General features: G+C 38.7%; 1 protein-coding gene across 4 annotated transcripts in view; it reads right to left on the reverse strand.

The window, feature by feature from the left end:
- Window positions 1-9,295: 9,295 nt before the first annotated feature.
- The window catches only part of USP25 (ubiquitin specific peptidase 25), a 163,351-nt gene continuing 159,856 nt past the window's right edge, over window positions 9,296-12,790 (reverse strand). For 3 of the 4 annotated variants that reach the window (XR_004973995.1, XR_004973994.1, XM_036349165.1), the window contains one exon: window positions 9,296-9,453. The gene's annotated coding sequence lies outside the window, so the exon portion shown is untranslated. Of the gene's footprint in view, window positions 10,617-12,790 lie in introns of all 4 variants that reach the window. The other variant, XM_036349166.1, reaches the window with a different exon arrangement.

The raw sequence follows: 12,790 nt of genomic DNA on the forward strand, positions 1-12,790 counted from the left end.
ACACATATAGATTAAAAGTAAATGAATTAAGCTGCAGCCTGTTTGCTCAGTGGATAGAGCATTAGCCCGTGGACTGAAGGGTCCCAGGTTAGATTCCAGTCAAGGGCATGTACCTCAGTTGCTGGCTTGATCCCCAGTCCCTATCAGAGCATGTGCAGGAGGCAACCAATCAATGTGTCTCTCCCTTTCCCTTCACTCTCTCTAAAATTCAATGGAAAAATATCCTTGGGTGAAGATTAACAAAAACAAAGTAAATGGATTAAGTAACATTAGATTATAAGAAAAATATATTCCAAATTTTGTTAGTTGTATAATGGTTATGTTTAAATTATTAACACCTAAGAAATTGGGTGAAGGGTACATATAATATGCTGTAGTATTTTATAGTTTTTTTTACATGTATGAGATTATTTCAAATTAAAAATTAATAAAATATTAATTGAAATGTATCTGCATTACATGAAAAATCTCCTAATTGCTTCTAGCATAATTTATTAAATTGTGCTAAAATTTACAAGGGTTCAATTAAAAAATATCTTAATTCTTAATGATATAATAGAAAATATATAATAGTGCAGTTATAAGCACTTATCTGAAAATAAAAACTTAAAGAAGTGAATTTAAAGAAGGGATTAGCCAAAGAAAATATATGCACAACCCATGGACACAGACAACAGTATGATGATGGCCAGAGAGAAGTGGGGGGCAAGAGCTGGGTAAAGGGAACAAAAGGGGGGAAATAGGGACATCCTATATCCTATCTAATAAAAGACAAAAAGGGTAATTAACCGTACCTCTGCTACGCTTCCCATTGGCTAATCAGCGAGATATACAAATTAACTGCCAACAAAGATGGCGGCCAGCAGCCATGCAGCTGAAGTGAACATGAGGCTTGCTTGCTCCAGTGATGGAGGAAGCCAAGGTTCCCCGCCTGCCACAGCCCGGCTCTGAGCTCCAAAATCAACAGATCCAAAAGCAACAAAGTTTCAATTATAGAAGCTAAACAAATCCCAGATACCTGCTTTCAGCAGGCCGCGGCCTCAGAGCTGGGAGTGCCAGTGACGGCAACAGAGTTTCAATTATAGAAGGTAAATAAATCCCAGAATTAAAAAAAAAAAAGAAAGGAGAGGCTGGGAGCTTCAGTTGCTGGCCAGCCTGAAAACGGCCCTCAGCCCCTCACCCAGACTGGCCAGGCACCCCAGTGGGGACCCCCACCCTAAAGGGGGTGTGGCCAGCCTGAAAACAGCCATCATCCCCTCACCCAGGCTGGCCAGGCACCCCAGTGGGGACCCCACCCTGAAGGGGGTGTGACCAGCTGCAGACAGCCATCAACCCCTCATCCAGGCTGGCCAGGCACCCCAGTGGGACACCCACCGTGATCTGGGACACCCTTCAGGGCAAACCAGCCGGCCCCCACCCGTGCACCAGGCCTCTATCCTATATTGTAAAAGGGTAATATGCAAACTGACCCTAACAGCAGAAGGACTGGGAATGACTGGTCACTATGACACACACTGACCACCAGGGGGCAGACACTCAATGCAGGAGCTGCCCTCTGGTGGTCAGTGAGCTCCCACATGGGGGAGCTCTGCTCAGCCACAAGCCAGGCTGATGGCTGCCAGTACAGCGGTGGTGGTGGAAGCCTCTCCTGCCTCCTCAGCAGCTCTAAGGATGTCCGACTGCAGCTTAGGGTATGCTCCCCACTGGCAAGTGGACATCCCCCGAGGGCTGCTGGGCTGCCAGAGGGATGTGTGATTGCCAGCTCAGGCCCAATCCCCCAGGAAGCAGGCCTAAGCCAGCAGGTGGTCATCCCCTGAGGGGTCCCAGACTGTGAGAGGGCACAGACCAGGCTGAGGGGACCCCCCCACACACCCCTTGAGTGCACAAATTTTTGTGCACCGGGCCTCTAGTAATAATAATAAAAGGCTAATATGCAAGCTGACTGAATGGCAGAATGGCTGGTTGCTATGATGTGCACTGGCCACCAGGGGACAGACTCTCAATGCAGGGGCTGCCCCCTGCTGGTCAGTGCACTTCCATATGGGGAGTGCCACTCAGCCAGAAGCTGGCTCATGGCTGGCCAGCACAGAGGTGGTGGCAGGAGCCTCTCCCACCTCCGTGGCAGCACTAAGAATGTATAACTAACGGTTTAGGCCCGATCCCTTAGGGGTCTAAGTCTTTAGTTGGACATCTCCTGAGGGCTCCCTGGCTGCCAGAAGGATGTCTACTGCAAGCTTAGGCCTGATCCCCTGGGGAGTGGGCCTAAGTCAACAGTTGGACATCCCCTAAGGGGTCCTGGACTGCAAATGGGCACAGGCCGGGCTGAGGGACCCTTCCCCCCAAGTGCACAAATTTTTGTGCACTCGGCCTCTAGTAATGATTATATGACAAGTTCTACATTCCTGTCTGACTTCCAAGACAAGAGCAATTTCTTTTTTTCATATGTTTAAGGCATGAGTGTAAAAAAAGATCATGGGAAATTTTTTCTGAAAACATTTTGGCCATCTTGTTCTGCGGTATTATACAACTCTAGAGTAAACAATAAAATGCTCTCACTTAGTACAAACTTTTTTATAAAAATGTAATTAAAGAAACATAGCATAAATGTATTTATAATAGTGCTATCTTAGAAGAAAAAGTAAAGAATATTTTTAAATGAAAGTACATATATTTGAGCAAGATTAGCTTTTTCTTCTTTTTCCACTTTATTAAAACATACCAAAAAAAAAAAAAAAATACCCATTCTCTAAATGCATTACTATGGCACCACCTACTGGAAATTGAGAAGACAACAGTCAAGTTATTTCAATGTAACTATCCTTCCTCAACTACAAGCATTTTAAAGATTATCAATAGCCCTAACTGGTTTAACTCAGTGGATAGAGCATCAGCCTGCGGACTGAAGGATTCCGGTCGAGGGCATGTACTTTGGTTGCAGGCACATCCCCAGAAGGGGGTGTGCAGGAGGCAGCTGATATTTCTCTCTCATTGATGTTTCCTACTCTCTGTAAAAAGTCAATAAAATATATTTTTAAAAAGTTTAAAAAATATTATCAATAAAATTATCAAAGGAACATCTAATATACATACACTGGTGAAGACAGCAATTTTACAAAATTATTAGTAAATTTTTATGTTAGGGAGTCTCTAGTTCAACCATTTTTCATTTTTTATTTCCCCTGGCCTGTGGGGATTCAGGCCAAATCTGTGCACTGGGCCTTTGACATCTCCTGTGGGATCCCAGATTGTGAGAGGGCACAGGCCAGGCTGAGGGACCCCACCGGTGCACGAATCCGTGCACTGGGCCTCTAGTTAACTTATAATGAGAGATAATTGCTTATAAGATGAATTTGGTTCTATTTTTGCATCATATATCTGAGAAACCTAATTAAATCTAATTGGATAAATGTGTCACAGACTGGATTTTCTGGAAGCCCACACTGAAGCTGAGTTGGTGTGCAGAAAAGAGACCTGCACTTGTGGAAGTGACAGGGAAAGCTAGAATGGATGGAGAGGAAAACTGTGAGTCCCGAGCCATGGCCAGTCCAGTGTACAACTCTGGATCACATACAGCTCTGCGTTGGGCCAAAATGGCCTGACCTTTCCTCCACGCATCGATGGGAGCCAGAAGTGAGGAACTCCAGGAAGGGCATGCCCTTGAGTGGAGCAGTCTTCTGTACTGAGCAGACCCTGAAGGACCTGCCAGCAGAGAGCTCTCTTGAAAGGGCATCTGGGTGGCTCCTCTCTGTGTATACACCTCAATGTGGGATTACAGAGACACTGTAAAGAGATTTTAAGGCTACACTTATGGAAATATTTATCAATCTGATAAACGTGATCATATCTAGCATGCTACTTCAATCCTTCTATAATTCTATTTAAAGTTCTTTTTCTTCTGTGCATAACTGCCATCAAAACAGTCAAATTCTTTCCCAGCATCATCTGAAAGAATTTTTATGCTGATTTCTGCAAATGTTCATATTTACCTCTTGATCATGGCTTATATAAAATCAATTTTTAAAACCATATTTCTAAGGGCTAACACCTTTTCTTTTCTCTTTCTGGTTGCTAGTTGCTTAACCCACAAAGGATTTGAATTTGCTACTGCCAGATTCCTGTTGTCACCACCAACCTGTAGCTGCTGCAAATGACAAAGTCCTCATCTTGAGATTTTTTCAGAACATGTATGCAAGGTAAATAGTAGCCTCAAACCAACATCTCCAAATAAACAGCTGTGGTTGTAAATCCCTCCGGAGAGCTGTATGTGATCCAGAGCTGTACACTGGACCGAGCATGGCCTCGGTGCTCACATTTTTCCTCTCTACCAATTCTCTCTACCAGAAAAGATGAAGTAGACATGTTTTTTACTGTCTTTCCTGGGTAGAAGGTTTTCTCCCTTTTTCCTGATGTATTTGCTTTTTGCCTGGGTCCTAGGTTTAATGCTCCTCTACCTGATGACTGGCCTGAATTACACTTCATGGGCCTAAAGATCCAGGTACAGTGAGAGGAGAAGCTTTTAAATTTAAAAAAGTGAAATTATGTAGAAAATTAATATTAGAATAGGAAAAGAAATAGCAAAGTCATGAAAATAAGACAAATGCCAACAAATATAATTAAATTCAGTCATCTCCACTTTTTTTTCTGGCATTTTTTTACTGCATCCCTTCATATGTCAGCAATTTTGTACAGTTTTTAAAGGGGAGATTGTAAAAGTAATTCATTCTCCCTCTTGGCACAGTTGATAACAATGGATTCAGGCTTTCTTCATCCTTGGCCTCTGAGGCTATTTCTGAGTTTCTTCTCAGACTAAGGGGTGCATTAAATCTGTTTTAATATTTTATCTAATATTGCAATTCTCTTGTTAATGAGGTCAGCCAGGTATTGGAAATCTATGCCATTCCAACATACCTCTGTCTCCACCACTCCACTGAAACTACCCTTGTCAAGATAACCCACTCTTTGTCCTCATTTTACTCAGAAGCATTTGTCATAGATGACCACTTCCTGCTTTTAGAAAAATTACCGTGTCTTGTATGAAAAGACTCTTTCCTACTTCATCTGATATACTTCTCTATTTCCTTTGCTGATTTCTCCTCAAATAGAGCACCTTTTAATTCTCTTGAGAATTCATTCCTGGGGCCTCCACTCCTCTCTTTACATAAACTTATCAGATCTCAGGAATTCCCTTGACCTCGACTGCATCTCAGAGATGATGATTCTTAAATTTATGTCTCTAGGGGAACAACTCTGCTTCATGCTCCAAACTTACAACTCCAACTGCAAACATATACATACAGAAAAGGAACACATATCAAATCATATGAAATTGGAAGCACATCAAGGGCCATGCAGATGTCCCTTCCCAATTACACATCTTTCCTTCCTCCTAGAAGTAACCATTACCTGGATTTATGTGCAATCCTTTTTTTGCCTTTTGCTGCTGTTGTTAACATTCATGAATACATTCCTATATTTTAATTTTACCTAGTTTTTTGAACAGTGAATAAATGGAATTATATTATATACTTTTATCTTGCTTCTTTCACTCAGTATTATCTTTATAACACATGCAGCTGTCACTTGCTCCTTTTATAGCTGTGCAGTGTTCCATTATATGAATATCCCCCAATGAAGGTTTACTTTTGTTGGCTATTCGGGTTGCTTCTAGTGTTTGCTAGTGTGAACAATGCTTCTAAGAATAGTTATGTATGTGCAAACTGATAAACATGCACCCACATATTAGGAAAACTACTAAGGAATTACTGAGTAATGTACTCATAACTTCAGATGTTTTAAAATAATGCCAAACGCTTTTTCAAAGTGGTTGCACTAATGTACATACCCACAGTACCATCTGTGTGTTTCTATTGGTACATACACACCTCACCACCATTTGATAGTGCCAAATGTTAATTTTTTTGCCAATCTTGTTGGCATTTGCTGGTATCTCACTGTGGTTTTAATTGCATTTTCCTGATTACTAATGAGGTTGAGCACTTTTTCATGTTTATCAGTCATTTTGATATATTTCTTGTAAAGCCCCTGTTCAAGTCCACTTTTATAATGGAAGATTGTAAATCTGATGAATAGAAATTTGAATTGAATCACCTCAACCAATTCCAAGACTCGAGTCAGTTTGCAGCTCCAAAACCACTCAAACGAAGACCTACTCCCTTTGAGAAAGTTCCCAATGTTGTAGAAGTATCCATATTCTAAGTCATAACCTTCCCCAAAGGAACCTGTGTCCAGTTGCCAAGATGACTGTGCATTGGGGAAAACAATACAATCCGGCATTTCAGATATTTGGACACTGTATCTAAACTGATAAAATTCCTGGGGATGCAGGAATGCCATTATGGTACGTACACCAGTAAGAATAGAAATATATGTAGGTCAGATGATTAAAGCATTTTGGGCTAGGTTCATCTTAACTGAATTCTCTTTCCAGCAGCTTCCCCCACGCGCCCCCCCCCCCCCCGCTCCCCCCCAACCACCAGAATAGTCTCTGGCCTTCTGAAATAGTTTTATTTGGGTGAATTTAATTTCCTTGAGGGTTAGGCTGCCTCAACACCCTCTGATTTTTTGCAACACTGTAGTGTTCATTTTCTTTTGTGCTCATAATCACAAATTGAAACTTCTCAGAACTACTTAAAGGAAATTCCAATCAGATTGGGGTCTTACTTTATCAAAATTTATCAGTAATTTCTGTTTCCTGGGGGTCTTAGGACACACAGAACTTCCCTTTTCTTTGCTCTGCAACCTCCTCACATCTGCTAATCTTGGCAAAGTCTTACCAAAATATCGTTTGACTGTAATTTGGTTCCATTCACTTACATTTTTTGGCTCTATGAGAATGCCTTGTCACTTAATTTGCTGAAAATGCTGTCTACAGCTTTCTTTAGCTCTCCTTGTTGCTTTTAAAAAAAATGAAAAAAGGATCTGGGAACATTTTAGAGTTTGTCATCTCACCTAAGCACATTCTTTCTTTAGTTTTATTATTGCCTGTCCTCTTGCTCACTGCAAATATCTTCTCCCACCACATTGCCTTGTCTTCTTACTCCTCCGGGAATCTTCTGCTGGATAGAATGCTTAATGTGTTTACATTGATCAAAAATTTCCTTCATGTTGAGTTCTTTTTCTGTGTTAAGAAATCAATTTTTTAAAAATATATTTTTATTGACTTCAGAGAGAAAGGGAGAGGGAGAGATAGAAAAATCAATGATGAGAGAGAATCAGTGATAGGCTGCCTCCTACACACCCCACACTGGGGATGCAGCCCGCAACCCAGACATGTGCCCTGACCGGGAATCGAACCGTGATCTCCTGGTTCATAGGTGGATACTCAGCCACTGAGCCACGCCAGCCAGGCAAGAAACCCACTTTTATTCTAAGATCTTAAAGGTACTCCCCTATGCTATTGTCTAAAAGATTTATATACATTTCTGATTTAGCCAACATGGAACAGCTGGTATCAGAATAACTTTCCTGCCATCACTGCCCACGAATCTGGATAAAAATATATGAAGATACTCTTTTCAGTGTTTGGACAATGGATACTACAAAGTTGAAATACTTGAGAGCAGTGAAGCATACCAGGTAACCTTTCTGGAAAAATTTTCAAACATGGGGCATGGCAAGTGCAACCCCCAAAGGGAAAAGGGAAATTTACTTTTCTTTTTCTTTTCTCTTTCTTTCCTCTTTCTTTCTTTCTTTCTTTCTTTCTTTCTTTCTTTCTTTCTTTCTTTCTTTCTTTCTTTCTTTCTCTCTTTCTTTCTTTCTTTCTTTCTTTCTTTCTTTCTTTCTTCTTTCTTTCTTTCTCTTTCTTCTTTCTCTTTCTCTTTCTCTCTTTCTTTCTTCTTTCTTTCTTTCTTTCTTTCTTTCTTTCTTTCTTTCTTCTTTCTTTCTTTCTTTTTTCTTTCTTTCTTCCTTCTCTCTCTCTCCCCCTCCCTCCCTCCCTTTTCTCTTTTTCTTTCTTTCTTCTCTCTCTTTTCTCCCTCCCTCCCTTCCTTCGTTCCTTCCGTCCCTCCTTTCGTATGGTATCTTTATTTTTTCCATCACTATTTACCACCCCCTCCCCCATACCCTCTTCCACTCTACCAACCTCCCTATCCCCGCAGTCACCACACTGTTGTCTGTGTCCATGAGTTCTCTCTCATTTTTTGTTTTCTTTTTTTACTCAATCAATTTCCAGGACTATTGAAGACATACTGAAGTTCTAAACTGTTAAATTTGGTTTTTATTTTTCTAAGAAATTACTTCTTTGGAAAAATGATTCTAATGTATTACTTAAGTAATCAATTTTTTTTTTTTTAGTGATTGCTAGTCCAAATTTTAAGTTACGTGTTCTCTGAAAGTGTGAGGACAGCAAAATTTTCGTAATTACTGAAAGGGTTGGGGACAATTATAACTAGTACTTCATTTCTTTTCAAGCCTTAGGCCTCTGGTTTAAAAATACTAACTTCCAAAATAAAGATTAGGCAGAAACTTTTGGTATTTTCCACTTAAAATGTATTCGTTTTTTAATATATTTTATCATTTTAAAATTATCTTTTACAGTTTCAATTTCTAATATGGCAAACAGCAATAGATGTAACTGGCCTAAACAAAAGCTCATATAGGTTCCCAATAGTTTTTGAGTGTGAAGTGGTTCTGAGGCCAAAAAGTTTGATAGCTACTCTTCTGTATCAAATAATATTCAAATAGGAACATTTTTTCAAAGTTGAAAAAAAGCTCATTCATAAACACCACAAAACATTAAAATACATTAAAATACCTAAAATTAAAGACAAATGAAAATAATTTTAAAGCTCTACTGAGGGACATAAAAATATAGTAAAAAGTCAAGCAACATTCTTTTTAGATAGGACGATTCAATAGTGTAGGATGCCATAATTCTCTGTATACCAATCTGTACAAGACAATGTAATTGCAATCAAAATGGCAGTAGGATTTTTATTTGAAAGGACATGAGTAATTCTAGATTTTTTTTTGTAAGAGTACAGAGATTCTGGCAAAAATGAGTATTAAGGGTATGTGTGTTAGGGGTAAGACTTATTAGATAGGAAAACATGTATGTTACATATAAAATATTTTAAATCAATGTTAAAACAATAGTATTTAATAGTAATGGTAGTGAATAGACAAAAACAAATGGAACTGAAAAGTGTTTATAAATATCAAATGTAAAAATTTATTATCTAATGAAGATTACATTTTAGATCAGTAAGGGAAAAGAATTATTTTATAAATGTATTAGACAACTAGATAATCTTGACAGAAATTTGTGAATCCTTACCTCACACCTTAATATAATTTTCAACTGCATTAAAGACTGACATAAAAAACAATCATAAACATATTAGAAGAAAACACAGGTATTTTTATAATACTGGACAGGGAAAACTCTTCCGAACATGATATCAAAGGCAGAAATGATAAAGCAGGTCATCAGATCTGAATAAAAACAAAAAGTCATGAAACAATATTAAAATAAAGTAAGTGACAAAAAAGTGCAATGTGTGTAATAAAAGATTAATGATTTCTAACATGAATTACTGCAAATTTATAGATATGAACATCCACAAGAAAAAGTGCAAAGGGCATAAGAAAGTAGCTACACAATAAATACAAACAGCCATTAACATTGAAGTATTTCACTCTCACAAAAAATAAAAATAATACAATAAGCTTTTGGCTGTTACTGAAAAATCTTAATGACTGATAACATTGTATGTCGTTGAACTTGTGAATAAACACTCTCACACACTAGTGGTAGCAATGTAAACTGGAGTAGCTTTGGTGAAGAACAGTTTGACAATTCAGTTCAACATTTTTAATTTGTATACTCAGTAGCTCAGAAATTATACATCTAGAAATTAAGCAGAAAGACAAAAGGTATAGAAATAATATACACAGACATAAGTAGCAGCCTACATTATATAAATTATAGTACATTTTCCTTAGAATCAAATACTACAGGAGAGTAAGACAGGTAGATCCATACATACTTTCTTAAAATATGTCCACATTTATTATATTTTCTATGCTTATGAAAACCGCTTATATATAGTTGCCTGTGTATGTATATGTGCACAAGTATAGAAAGATGTCCCGAGGCATCAATACAAAAATGTTAAGTGTGTAGTTCTGGGTAGATGCATTTGGGCAGATTATTACTTTTGTCTTATTACATAAGCTTTGTTTTATATATGTACTACCTGGCAGATTATGTGGCATGCGGTATGCATGCAAAAAAATGTGTGGATGGGTATGAATTCATTTTATAAGACAACCCTCCACTGCTGATTTTAAAAATAAAGCATTAAATAGCCATCATTAAAAGATCTCATTTGATAGAACATAGCAACAAGATTTCAATTAGAACTAGTGCATTTAGTCTTGAGGTCCCAGAGATAGTTTACAAATAAATTCCTGAACAGTGTTTTAGGGATTAACTTTTGGATACAAAGGAATCTCTGAAAGGAACTAGTGTGTTAGTTCTTTACCTATTGTCTCAGTTCCAATTCAGCTCCACGCTTGTATCCTCAGCTCTGTAATGCTGGTGCTGGGATTGCAAACTGCATTTTCCTGACCCATTTGCTGCATCCACTTAGATTCTGCCAGTAAGTTGTACCAGAGGACAGTTGGAAGGCAGAAAAACAAGTTTTACTTCCTAGTCTTTGCTTGGCAATTCTACCAGTGTTGACCTAATAGTGTCAGTTGATTACAGTCTTTAACCACTTTAAGATCTTCTAGTACTATCTTCATTGCATCCCTCAGAAGTAGCAAGAGTGGAGAGGTGGTGAACCTCCTCAGACTGAGCAACTGCATGGGGACTTGGAGCTCTAAGCTCCAAGTGCTATCTGATGTGGTGAAGTGGTTAATGGCAGGATCAAGATAAAAGGACAAATGTTAAAGGCCAACTGCTCAGGTTAGCACTTTGGATGGTGTGTGAATGTTCCAGGGGTATTAATAGAAGAAAATGTCCATGTCAGTAAGGGTCTGGACAGCTTTGTACAACAGAACTTTCTGTAATAATGGAAATGTCCAATACATTGTACAATGTGATAGACAACAGTCACATGCCGCTATTGAGCATATGAAATATGGCTAGTATGCCTAAGTAATTTTATTTGGTTTAAATTAAATAGCTACATGTGGCTGGTGGCTAAAGTATTGGACAACGGAGATCTAAGGTGACTGTAGGGCTAGAGAACCTGCAAGACTCCACCTCTATGAAGTTGCCAGATATCTTCAAAGTTACTGGGGATGCAAAACCCAGAGACATTATCTTCCTCTAAAGAAGCCCAGTCCAGCAATGGAAGACAAACATGCAAAAACTCTTTGAAAGATTATTCTGCCAATAATGTGGAAGACAGATTGTAGGGACAATATTAAATATAGATTTGGCCCCTTGTCAAAATTAAGAGATCAACAAAAAAAAGGGATGCATGAGCAACTATTAAAGAATTTGACCTGTTCACAACTTGGCAATCCATGGGAAATAAAAGTAGAATTGAAAATAATTTCCCATTTCTAGATTATTATATAATTTCCAAGGGAATATAAGAGAATCAGGCTTGGGAAGAAGTGAGGGATTGTTTTGGATTGCAAGGTTTAAAATGCTTGTGAAACATCCAAGTCTAGACGAACAACTGGAAATTAACTCACAGGGAAGGTTTGCTTAGAAACATGGATCTGTGAGTCAGCGTGTAGGCAGCGCAGGAAGACAAGGTAGTAGACATGACCACCTAGGAAAGGTGAAGAGTTACAAGGGGCCTTGACAATTGTGATATTTAGGGAACAGAGAAAAGAAAATGATAAGGAATGCAGACAGGAATAAGAGTAGCTCAAAGAACCTGTCTCAGGAAGGTAAAGGTTCTAAAAATCAGGAGCAAGAGTAACCAAGTGACAAACTGTAAAAAGGGCTGACAATTATTGAACACTATGTGGCAGAGACTATTAAAGTGTTTTATATATAGAACCCCATTTAATCTTTTCAGAATCCTATAAGGTGGGTTATAGTGTAATTCCATTTTACAGATGGAGAAACTAAGGTACATAAAAGTTGAGCTCACTTAAGGTCAACCCGCAGCTCCCTGACCCAGGATCTGGACCTAGGCATCTGGTCTAGAGCCTACACTCTGAAGCCACTCAAAAGAGAGAAGTCCAGTGAGCTACAGACTGAAAACGTTGGCGTGCCGCTTCGGCTGGAGCACATACCAAAGCAAGTTGGCCCTATGATTGAGGTGGCCAAGCAGTACACTTAACCTTCTGCTTTTCCTGTGACGTACAATAATGTGAACAACAAACTTCTTCACCTGAATGCTTTAGCTAGGTTTAATTAGTCTCTCAGGGTAGAGCCACAGATGATTCTTAGAATTGAGGTTGGAGAAGCATTTACCAAATGTCCTCACTTTCAAGTATTTTAGGAACCCACATGCTTCTGATACACAGCAGGGGTAAGAAATACTAGTCTAGCACTAGATTAATGAAGAATGAAGGCCATCTGCTAAAGGACAAACTGATGTACAGACCATGGACTAGTATAAGCATGTCAAACTCAAAGGCTAACATGGGCCAAATAAACAAGGTTTAAGTTTATGTGGGCCACAAAAAAACAAAAAGCTTCAATTTTCATAGAAATATAGGCTTATTTCGATAGAGACATGCTGAATACAAAGGGCTGAAATAAATGAATAATCATTACATAAGATATTAGAACATTTTAATAAAAATTAGTATTTTTTCTTGACCATTAACTTACTAGACACTGAATAACAGCACAAAT

The sequence above is a fragment of the Myotis myotis genome, unplaced genomic scaffold (genome assembly GCF_014108235.1).
Source record: "Myotis myotis isolate mMyoMyo1 unplaced genomic scaffold, mMyoMyo1.p scaffold_m19_p_2, whole genome shotgun sequence".
NCBI classification, from domain to species: Eukaryota; Metazoa; Chordata; class Mammalia; order Chiroptera; family Vespertilionidae; genus Myotis; species Myotis myotis.